Genomic DNA, 11,894 nt, shown 5'->3' with positions numbered 1-11,894 from the left:
CTTTTGACTTCTGTCTTACTTTCGACTGTGGACAATAGTTACAATTTTAAGAAAATGGAGTGAAAGCAGAGCACTTTCCTCTGTTAATAATTTGCACACCATCTGAACTTCACTTGAAGAAGCCAAGAATTATAACTTTGGAGAAAGAAGGACAAGCAAACCAAGTTCAGTAGTTCCCAAAATAATCACGTGCAGAATGACAGCTGGGAAGAATCATCCAGAATCTGTCATTCAGGGTCCCAGCAGTGTTTGAATTAGAATAATGCAAGGAGAGGTCGTTTACAAGGGTACTGATACCACGGATGTGGGCAGGGGGTAGCAGGGCCACAAAGGGTAGTGCGTGCTCATGGATGCAGGCCTGAAGGACACTGTCATGTGGAAGGGGAGAGTCATGGAAAGCAGGAGCTCTTGAGAGGAGCGGCGACCTTTGGAATTCTCACAGAAAGAGAGCCAAGGGTAACCCCTAACTTTATATTCCCTGTCCCTCCCATATCTGCCAAGGGTCCTCATTGGCAGAACCAACCGGAAGCTAGAAGGTACAGGAGTACCTGGATGCAAGGCAGCTGATCAGCCTCCTGGGGCAGAGCCAGAGGACATTTTTCCACTGGGGTAAGGACAGGGCGACCCAGCCGAGGCATCCATCTGTCCAACTTCCACTGGCTTCCATCTCTCAGCTCAGTGTTCTCACTGTGCTACAATATCCCTTTCACATAGTTTCCTTACAATTTCCTTTAGTCACTCCTTTCCAACTCAGATTTTGAATTCTCATATGCATGATGCACTTGGTGTTCCTAGAGCCAAGGATTTGTTGCCCCTAATTATTAGTCTTTAAGATCGCTTAGTATTCTTTGATTGTCTTTCTAATAGATAATAACACATCTCAGTGTTAGGAAGCTTATTACATTCACACACCCGCAGAGTCTTTTCGAGGTGCTAATTCTGCCACTTACTAGGAGCTTGAACTTGAACAAGTCATTAACCTCTCTGAGCCTTTTTTCTCCATCTGTAAAATGAGTTCATTCCTACAATGCACTTTTGTTAAATAATGCACTATACGAATGTTCGTTATTACATAAGCTTTCCATAATTAAGTGATGCAAGCTGTGTGGTGTGTCAAATGTTCATCTCATCGATAATGTGCATTGCCAATTGCAGAGTTCAACTTAGGGGTCATTGAATATCTATTAAAATAAATTAATGGCAAGAGTGAATTCAGCATTATATAGAACCAAAATATTTACTTTTGAAATAAGCACATAACGTAATAACTAGAGACTAAGCACCTAAACTAATGAAAAGAAGTGTAAATTTAGGTTTTATGTATAAATACATTAATGTAGCACCCCTTTCACAAGCAACTCTAAAACCTTTATCTGTCCTGGACATTTTTTTAATCCTCCTGCTGTCTACCGCAGAGATTCCAGTACTAAAATAAATGGAAACAGCATTACTTACTACCCAAACAATGGTTGTCCTTTTGAGTCACTATGTGTAAAGTTTGAGTCCACATGTGCACATCCGGAGACTAGGAGAGACACAGAGAATATCCTAAACTGTCTCTCAGCCATTAATAGGGCTGATAATCCAAGGTGAATAAAATGTACAAGGAAGAACTTATTCTCTTTAGAAAGTATACAACATTAGAACTGCAAGGGACCTTTAACAACATGAGGGGCTTCCAATAAGAGGTTCTCCACACTGCTTCATTGAAAGAAAATCAGTTTTGGAGCCCAAACAGTCTTGTTTTAAGTTCAGACTCTGCCCTTTATCAGCTCTGTGACTTGGTAAGAGTTTTACTTAATCTCCCTAAACTTTACTTTACTTATATTGGAGATAAAAATACATCTCAAGGTTGTGGGGTATTGTGAAGATTATATGAAATAGTAAATGCATTCTTGCGTCTTTGTAAAATGTTGTCATGCTTATTGATGACATAAGTCACTATGATGACTATCGTCAAAGAAAAAACAGGTCTGTAACCTAGCAATGGAGAAGTAAGTACCACTGAGGCCCACATCCTTGATTGTGTGTTAAATCTACTCTTTGTATTAAAATTAACTTTAAATCTAAATTATATCTTTTCAAAATACTCCTAATCATTCAAAATATTCCTAAACATATTTAAATATATGTTTCTCCTTCTTGTACAACTGTATGTGGGAAATATGGGGTATATTTTCCTTAAACGCATGGGTTTCTAGTTCGAAAAAGAAAACTATCTAGTAGATAAAATGTGACGGGCAGATCTGTTACACTGCACTTAAAATACTTACAAGTTTGGTGCTTATTTTTCTCCTTTAATCTTGCTATTATAAAATAAGGTCTTCCTTATTCATCATTTTTAGAGGGTAAAGGAAAGAAATCAGTCAAAAGGCAAAACCTCTTTTAAGAAATGAAGTGAAATTGTATACAATTATACGTAGTAACTTTGGGAATTACAGTAAGAGGAAGCTGAACTATAAATCTTAGGGAAATTAGCGTTTGGGCAACAAATAGGTTAGAATTCTTTTTAACTAGCATTTGACACAAATGTTCTTGATGCTAATGTGGAAACTGGAGAGACTGATATCTGCCTTATGGACCATGTTTCTCTTATTCAGCTAATATATGTTCAGCACCTACTGTATGCTAAGTGCTGTGTTTGAAGTTGGGGTTAGAACTCAGAACAACATAGATTAAAAAATCCCAGGACTTTCCTGGTGGTCCAATGGTAAAGAATCTGCCTTACAATGCAGGGGACGTAGGTTCGATCCCTGGTCAGGGAACTAAGATCCCACATGCCCAGGGCAACTAAGCTCTGGAACCCGTGCACCACAACTAGAGAGAAGACCGTGCACCTCAATGAAGATCCTGCGAGCTGCAACTAAAACACGACCCAGCCAAAAATAAATTTAAAAATAAAATAAATAAAAATAAATAATAAATAAATCTAAAAAAAAAATTTCCCTGCCTTCTGTGAGCTTATGTTCTGATGGGAGAGACAGATGCATAAGTGGACAATTATGGTATGTCCACTTATGGTATTCCATAAGTGGTATGTTCGTATAGGGGTAACAGAAACCACTGGAGAGGACCAGATCTAGACTTGGGGGAGCCACACAAGTTTCCATGGAAGAATCTAGCAGGACTGACAGACAAAGCCAATCTAAAGAGGGGGGCAGCAGGGTGAGGGTAGCATCTGAAGTTTACTGGAGAAAAACACCCAAATATAATGACTTGCCTTACTTTAAATTCATGATGACAAATTGCAAAGGGACACTTAGGCAATGGTACTGCCTGGAGATATTCTCTAGTGTATTTTTCTTCCCTCCCTCTGGGCAACCATTTCACACCACTTTCTCTCAGCCCTCTCCATCCCATCTCCATCCAATTCCCAACTGATAACCTTGACTCATACACATCCATGACAAAATATAAGTATTCACCATCCCACACCAAAGCCACCCACAGACCAGCACATGTACTGACATCCTTGCCTTCCCTCTTGTTAGCATGGACAAACACTCCTGGCTGCAAACAAGGGCTGGCCCTTCCATTTGGCCTCTGCAACCTTTATATCCTCCAGGCCTCATCCTGCAGATACTATCTTTCTCCTATATGCTAGTGTCTTCCTCTCTCCCAAATCATTCTTATCACATTAACATGGTCTACATCTCCCAGCAGTAAAAAGTAACACTCTCTTTATCCCATATCACCATCATAAAGCCCCATTTATCTGCTCCTCTTTTCAGCAAAACTGCTTAAGGGATCTTCTATGGTTTTGGTCACCACTTCCTCTTGTTGCCGTCCTCCCGCAGCCCATGCCACATGAACTTTCATCGCCCCTACTCCATCATGTTCACCCTCGTCATTGTCACCAATGGCCTCCATGTTGCCCAATCCGGTGGTTACTTCTTAAGCCTCATTTTACTTCACTCATTGGCAGCCTTCAACAGAATCGACACTCCCACTTTTTTTTGTTTTTGTTTTCGGTTTTTTTTGGCCGAGCGCCACAGCATGTGGGATCTTAGTTCCTGCGCCCCCTGCGCCCCCTGCATTGGAAGCACGGAGTCTTAAACACTGGACCACCAGGGAAGTCCCACTCCCACTTTCTTGAATCACTTTTCTCTCTTGGCTCCAGGGTACCCCCTTCTGGCTTTTTTCCCTTCCTCACTGGTTTCCTCTGCTTGCTACTCCTTCTCCCTTTGGCCTTGAAGTGGTCCTTTCCACCTTCTCTCTACATCATTCTTTCCAAGAGATTTCAAGACTGCTGTTGCTTTAAGTACCATCTCTATCTTCAGCTCTAACCCTGTTCTGAAAGTCCAGACTCCTGTATCCTATTCCATGTTAACATCTCTCCCTCACCCATAGGTATCTTAAACTTAGTATGAACAAAACAAAACTTGCAATCACTCAATGCTTCTTTTTTTCTCATTTGCAGTAATTAGGCCTAATTTTTAAATTAATTTCTTCATTTCTCAAGCCAAAAATTTAAGTATCATCCTTGATGTCTCACCCCTCTTACACCCAAGGGCTCAGAAAGACCTGACTACTATTACCTTGAAAATATATCTTAATGTGTCCACTTTTCTCCATTGTCAGTAATGAAATTATTAGCAATAATACAATATGTGTTAAGTGCTGACTACATGCTGGAGAAGAAAGGAGAAAGAGGGAAGGTTCCCAGCAGAGAGAAGAAGACTGGTGAGATCTGAGAGGTCAGAATGAGGAGAAACCGAATGGGAAACCTGGGGGAAAGACATGAGGCTGGAGAAGGAAGTCATATAAATATTCTGCAAGCGTTTGGACTTAGTCCTTAGAGATATGGGGGGTCATTGAATGATTTTAGTTCAGGGAAATAAAATGATTAATTTACCCCTGATTTATAGAAATAATTCTGTTCAAATCCCTTTTTTATACATAATATAAACTTAAACCTCATGTTAGCAGGACCAAATGATTGCAGTCTGAATTTTATACCCAGTTAATTGGATTCTACACAGTATATTTCCTACTGCTTCTTAATTTCAAAAGAATATGCTTTAATCCCAGAAAATCTTATTGAAAAATATCCTTTGATCTGAAGTATATCAAGGCTGTTTTCACAGTTTATCTTATATAAAGTAATTAGTTAAGGAAGAATTGTTTGGAAGAATCGTTTGCATAAAACACTTTTCCCCTTTAAGAGCAGAATATTTTCAACCAATAATTTATCTAAAATCCTCCTTGTTGTTTTCAAACACCAGATCTTCAACTGACTTTTTAAAATATGGCATAGTCCTTGATTTGCCTGGTGTTTTGCCTGTTAAGGAATCCTGCCAGTATTGCTCTCGAGGGTATCTTCAGCTTACTTTAACATTTCTTTTATTATACTCCTTAATCTAGAACATATTCTTATATTCCAGTGGTTTTCAGACTTTGGGGGCATCAGAAACACACTGAGAACTTACTTAAAATGAAGATTCTTGACCTCACCCACAGGGATCTGATTCATGAGTCAGGTGTAGACCTAGAAATATTTCAACAAGCTTCCAGGTGATTCCAAGGCAGGTGGTCTTAGGGGATCACACTAAGGCCTTAGGAAAAGCCTTCTAGTCCCCCAACCCTGTGCTTTCATTCTAACCCTCCCCATAGCGTTCAATTCCAGTGGAGCCCATAATTCTTCATTAAAATGCCCACGCGTCTATAGAATATTTGAAAAATATTAAGCCCATAACTATAACAAGAGTTTCTTAAATCCAGAGAATTACTATGTGACAGATATTGTTAATTAATGCTAACCTTGGCCTTCAGATCCACCTTTTGTTTGATTTTTACAAGATGTGGGGAAGCATAATTTTATACACCGTGTATCTGAATCTCTTTAATAGTATGATTCTATTGCACATGATCTATCAAAATGGATTTTAAGCTCAAGAAGTTTAGCATATTAACACAACAAAACAACAACACTATTTTAATCCAGAAGCCCCTGGTTCTAAACCAGTCTCTAATCAACTTACTGAAAATCCTTGTTCAAGTCACTTTACACCTCTGTGCTTTGGGATTTCTATTTAAATGGAGGAAGTATTTAATCCTGTATATAGTTACAAAGCACACAGAGGTCCTCAGATCAAAGACAAATGAAATTCAAAGAAAGCTTTAGTAACCCAAAGACACTGGAGTACTTAAGATTGTTAGGTTTTCCTGAAGGAAAACATCCTCTGAACTGAATTTGAAAATTAATAAATCACCCTTAGCCTGTGTTTGGGAGCAGATGTTAAGGACGGAGCTACGATTTTCTTTTATTCACCTAAAGAATGTAAATTCATCCACCTATTTTTTATTGGTCCCAATTACCTAATGATGGGAAGACTCTTTCACCTTCCCTTCCTTGGTCAATTTCTGAGTCAGTGCAAGCAGTGAACAATGACCAGCCTGAAGCACACTGGAAAGATGGTTATTGCATAAGGTCATAGCCACTTGGCTTTACTCAGATCATCCCAAATCCATTTCTCTCCCCTATTTCAAATCTTCCATAATGAAAAGACATTAGAAACATGCATTCTGGTTGAACATAGTGTATTGAAGACATGAATTAATGACACTCCATCAGGAAACTCCACCAAATGACAATGAGGAGACAAATAAGGGGCATAAATATACAAGTCAGAGAACAGAAAACAACAGGTAAGAGATATTTGCCAAGAATCTAAGTCACTTATCCAACAAATGTAATATTTGTTGAATATTTATTGAGCACTTCTCATGCAAGGCAGAGTTCAAAACTATACATAATTTGATATACATAAATTTCAAATAACTGGCAGAGCAATATGGTCTTGGATACCCCCAAAGTACTAAGAAAATGGTCTATTTCACATTTTTCTCTAAATCTTCATAACCATAACCATATTTTTCTAAACCTAAAATGTCCTTTTTCATGTTTTAACATTTTACATCAGGATATGTCTTTAACATGGTCTGATTTTTTTCTTTCTTTGAAAATTGCTATTAAATCTGTACAGCCATAAAATTGATGATACCATAAAATAAAGGAAGAGCATAGGATTCTTGGAAAGCAGGAATTTCAGAAAGAACTCCTCAGCTTTTTTCTTTTTTAAAAAAAATTTAATTTTACTTTTTTTTATACAGCAGGTTCTTATTAGTCATCCATTTTATACACATCAGTGTATACATGTGAATCCCAATCTCCCAATTTATCACACCACCACCACCACCACCCCGCTGCTTTCCCCCCTTGGTGTCCATACATTTGTTCTCTACATCTGTGTCTCTATTTCTGTCCTGCAAACCGGTTCATCTGTACGATTTTCCTAGGTTCCACATATATGCATTAATATACGATATTTGTTTTCCTCTTTCTGACTTACTTCACTCTGTATGACAGTCTCTAGATTAATCCACGTCTCTACAAAAAAGCCAATTTCATTCCTTTTTATGGCTGAGTAATATTCCATTGCATATATGTACCACATCTTCTTTATCCATTCGTCTGTCGATAGGCATATAGGTTGCTTCCATGATCTGGCTATTGTAAATAGTGCTGCAATGAACATTGGGGTGCATGTGTCTTTTTGACTTATGGTTTTCTCTGGGTATATGCCCAGTAGTGGGATTGCTGGGTCATATGGTAATTCTATTTTTAGTTTTTTAAGGAACCTCTATACTGTTCTCCATAGTGGCTGTATCAATTTACATTCCCACCAACAGTGCAAGAGGGTTCCCTTTTCTCCACACCCTCTCCAGCATTTGCTGTTTGTAGATTTTCTGATGATGCCCATTCTAACTGGTGTGAGGTGATACGTCACTATAGTTTTGATTTGCATTTCTCTAATAATTAGTGATGTTCAGCAGCTTTTTATGTGCCTCTTGGCCATCTGTATATCTTCTTTGGAGAAATGTCAATTTAGGTCTTCTCTCCGTTTTTTGATTGAGTTGTTTGTTTTTTTAATATTGAGCTGCATGAGCTGTTCATATATTTTGGAGATAAATCCTTTGTTGATTCGTTTGGAAATATTTTCTCCCATTCTGAGGGTTTGGTCACCACTTCCTCTTGTTGTGTCCTCCCGCAGCCCATGCCACATGAACTTTCATCGCCTGTACTCCATCATGTTCTTGTTTATACTTTCCCTTGCTGTGTAAAAGCTTTTAAGTTTCATTAGGCCCCATATGTTTCCTTTTGGTTTTATTTCCATTACTCTAGGAGGTGGGTCAAAAAAGATCTTGCTGTGACTTATGTCAAAGAGTGTTATTCCTGTATTTTCCTCTAAAAGTTTTGTAGTGTCTGGTCTTACATTTAGGTCTTTAATCCATTTTGGGTTTATTTTTGTGTATGGTGTTAGGGAGTGTTCTAATTTCATTCTTTTACATGTAGCTGTCCAGTCTTCCCAGCACCACTTACTGAAGAGGCCGTCTTTTCTCCATTGTATATCTTTGCCTCCTTTGTCATAGATTAGTTGACCATAGGTGCGTGGGTTTATCTCTGGGCTTTCTACCTTGTTCCATGGATCTATATTTCTCTTTTTGTGCCAGTACCATATTGTCTTGATTATTGTAGCTTTGTAGTATAGTATGAAGTCAGGAAGTCTGATTCCTCCAGCTCCGTTTTTTTTCCCTCAAGATGCTTTGGCTATTCGGGGTCTTTTGTGTCTCCATACAGATTTTAAGATTTTTTGTTCTAGTTCTGTAAAAAATGCCATTGGTAATTTGATAGGGATTGCACTGAATCTGTAGATTGCTTTGGGTAGTATAGTCATTTTCACAATATTGATTCTTCCAGTCCAAGAACATGGAATATCTCTCCATCTCTTGGTATTGTCTTTAATTTCTTTCAACAGTGTCTTATAGTTTTCTGCATACAGGTCTTTTGTCTCCCTAGGTAGGTTTATTCCTAGGTTTTATTCTTTTTGTTGCAATGGTAAATGGGAGTGTTTCCTTAATTTCTCTTCCAGATTTTTCATCATTAATGTATAGGAATGCAAGAGATTTCTGTGCATTAATTTTGTATCCTGCAACTTTACCAAATTCATTGATTAGCTCTAGTAGTTTTCTGGTGGCATCTTTAGGATTCTCTATGTATAGTATCATGTCACCTGCAAACAACGACAGTTTTACTTCTTTTCCATTTTGTATTCCTTTCATTTCTTTTTCTTCTCTGATTACCATGGCTAGGACTTCCAAAACTATGTTGAAAAGTAGTGGAGAGAGTGGACATCCTTTTCTTGTTCCTGATCTTAGAGGAAATGCTTTCAATTTTTCACCACTGAAAATGATGTTTGCTGTGGGTTTGTTGTATATGGCCTTAATTATGTTGAGATAGGTTCCCTCTATGCCCACTTTCTGGGGAGTTTTTATCATAAACGGGTGTTGAATTTTGTCAGAAGCTTTTTCTGCATCTATTGAGATGATCATATGGTTTTTCTTTTTCATTTGTTAATATGGTGTATCACGTTGATTGATTTGCATATATTGAATAATCCTTGCATGCCTGGGATAAATCCCACTTGATCATGTTGTATGATCCTTTTAATGTGTTGTTGAATTCTGTTTGCTAGTATTTTGTTGAGGATTTTTGCATCTATATTCATCAGTGATATTGGTCTGTAATTGTCTTTTTTTGTAGTATCTTTGTCTGGTTTTGGTATCAGGGTGATGGTGGTCTCATAGAATGAGTTTGGGAGTGTTCCTTCCTCTGCAATTCTTTGGAAGAATTTGAGAAGGATGGGTGTTAGCTCTTCTCTAAATGTTTGATAGAATTCACCTGTGAAGCCATCTGGTCCTGGACTTCTGTTTGTTGGAAGATTTTTAATCATAGTTTCAATTTCATTACATGTGATTGGTTTGTTCATATTTCCTATTTCTTCCTGGTTCAGTCTTGGAAGGTTATACCTTTCTAAGAATCTGTCCATTTCTTCCAGGTTGTCCATTTTATTGGCATAGAGTTGCTTGTAGTAGTCTCTTAGGATGCTTTGTATTTCTGCCATCTCTGTTGTAACTTATCCTTTTTCATTTCTAATTTTATTTTATTTATTTTATTTTTTAAAATTAATTTTATTTTATTATTATTATTATTTTTTTGGCTGAGTTGGGTCTTCATTGCTGCATGCAGGCTTTCTCTAGTTGTGGTGAGCGGGGGCTACTCTTCGTTGTGGTACGCAGGCTTCTCATTGTTGTGGCTTCTCTTGTTGTGAAGCATGGGCTCTAGGCGCACGGGCTTCGGTAGTTGTGGCGCGAGGGCCCAGTATTTGTGGCTCATGGGCTCTAGAGCACAGGCTCAGTAGTTGTGGTGCACGGGCTTAGTGGCTCTGCAGCATGTGGGATCTTCCCAGACCAGAGCTCGAACCTGTGTCCCCTGCATTGGCGGGCTGATTCTTAACCACTGCGCCACCAGCGAAGTCCATCTAATTTTATTGATTTGAGTCCTCTCCCTCTTTTTCTTGATGAGTCTGGCTAGTGGTTTATCAGTTTTGTTTATCTTCTCAAAGAACCAGCTTTTAGTTTTATTGATCTTTGCTATTGTTTTCTTTGTTTCTATTTCATTTATGTCTGCTCTGATTTTTATGATTTCTTTCCTTCTGCTAACTTTGGGTTTTCCTTGTTCTTCTTTCTCTAGTTCCTTTAGGTGTAACGTTAGATTGTTTATTTGAGATTTTTCTTGAGGTAGGCTGTATAGCTGTAAACTTCCCTCTTAGAACTGCTTTTGCTGCATCCCACAGGTTTTGGATCATCGTGTTTTCACTGTCATTTGTCTCTAGGTATTTCTTGATTTCCTCTTTGATTTCTTCAGTGATCTCTTGGTTATTTAGTAACGTATTGTTTAGCTTCCATGTGTTTGTGCTTTTTACGTTTTTTTCCCTGTAATTGATTTCTAATCTCATAGTGTTGTGGTCACAAAAGATGCTTGACATGACTTCAGTTTTCTTAAATTTCTTAAAGGCTTGATTTGTGACCCAAGATGTCATCTATCCTGGAGAATGTTTCATGTGCACTTGAGAAGAAAGTGTAACCTGTGGTTTTTGGATGGAATGTCCTATAAATATCAATTAAATCTATCTGGTCTATTGTGTCATTTAAAGCTTGTGTTTCCTTATTAATTTTCTGTTTGGATGATCTGTCCATTGGTGTAAGTCAGGTGTTAAAGTCCCCCACTATTATTGTGTTACCGTAGATTTCCTCTTTTAGAGCGCTTAGCAGTTGCCTTATGTATTGAGGTGCTCCTATGGTGGGTGCATATATATTTATAATTGTTATATCTTCTTCTTGGATTGATCCCTTGATCATTAGGTAGTGTCCTCCCTTTTCTCTTGTAACATTCTTTATTTTAAAGTCTATTTTACCTGATATGAGTGTTGCTACTCCAGCTTTCTTTTGATTTCCATTTGCATGGAATATATTTTTCCATCCCCTCACTTTCAGTTTGAATGTGTCCCAAGGTCTGAAGTGGTCCTTTGTAGACAGCATACATATGGGTCTTATTTCTGTATCCATTCAGCAAGCCTGTGTCTTTTGGTTGGAGCATTTAATCTATTCTCATTTAAGGTAGTCATCACTATGTATGTTCCTATTACCTTAATTGTTTTGGGTTTGTTTTGGTAGGTCCTTTTCTTCTCTTGTGTTTCCCACTTAGAGAAGTTCCTTAGCATTTGTTGTAGAGCTGGTTTGGTAGTGCTGAGTTCTCTTAGCTTTTGCTTGTCTGTAAAGCTTTTGATTTCTCCATCGGATCTGAATGAGATCCTTGCTGGGTAGAGTAATCTTGGTTGTAGGTTCTTCCCTTTCATCACTTTAAGTATACATGCCACTCCCTTCTGGCTTGTAGAGTTTCTGCTGAGAAATCAGCTGTGAACCTTATGGGAGTTCCCTTGTATGTTATTTGCCATTTTTCCCTTGCTGCTTTCAATAATTTTTCTCTGTCT

Source organism: Orcinus orca, chromosome 12 (assembly GCF_937001465.1).
Source record: "Orcinus orca chromosome 12, mOrcOrc1.1, whole genome shotgun sequence".
In the NCBI taxonomy this organism is placed as follows: domain Eukaryota; kingdom Metazoa; phylum Chordata; class Mammalia; order Artiodactyla; family Delphinidae; genus Orcinus; species Orcinus orca.
This window is presented reverse-complemented; position numbering follows the sequence as displayed.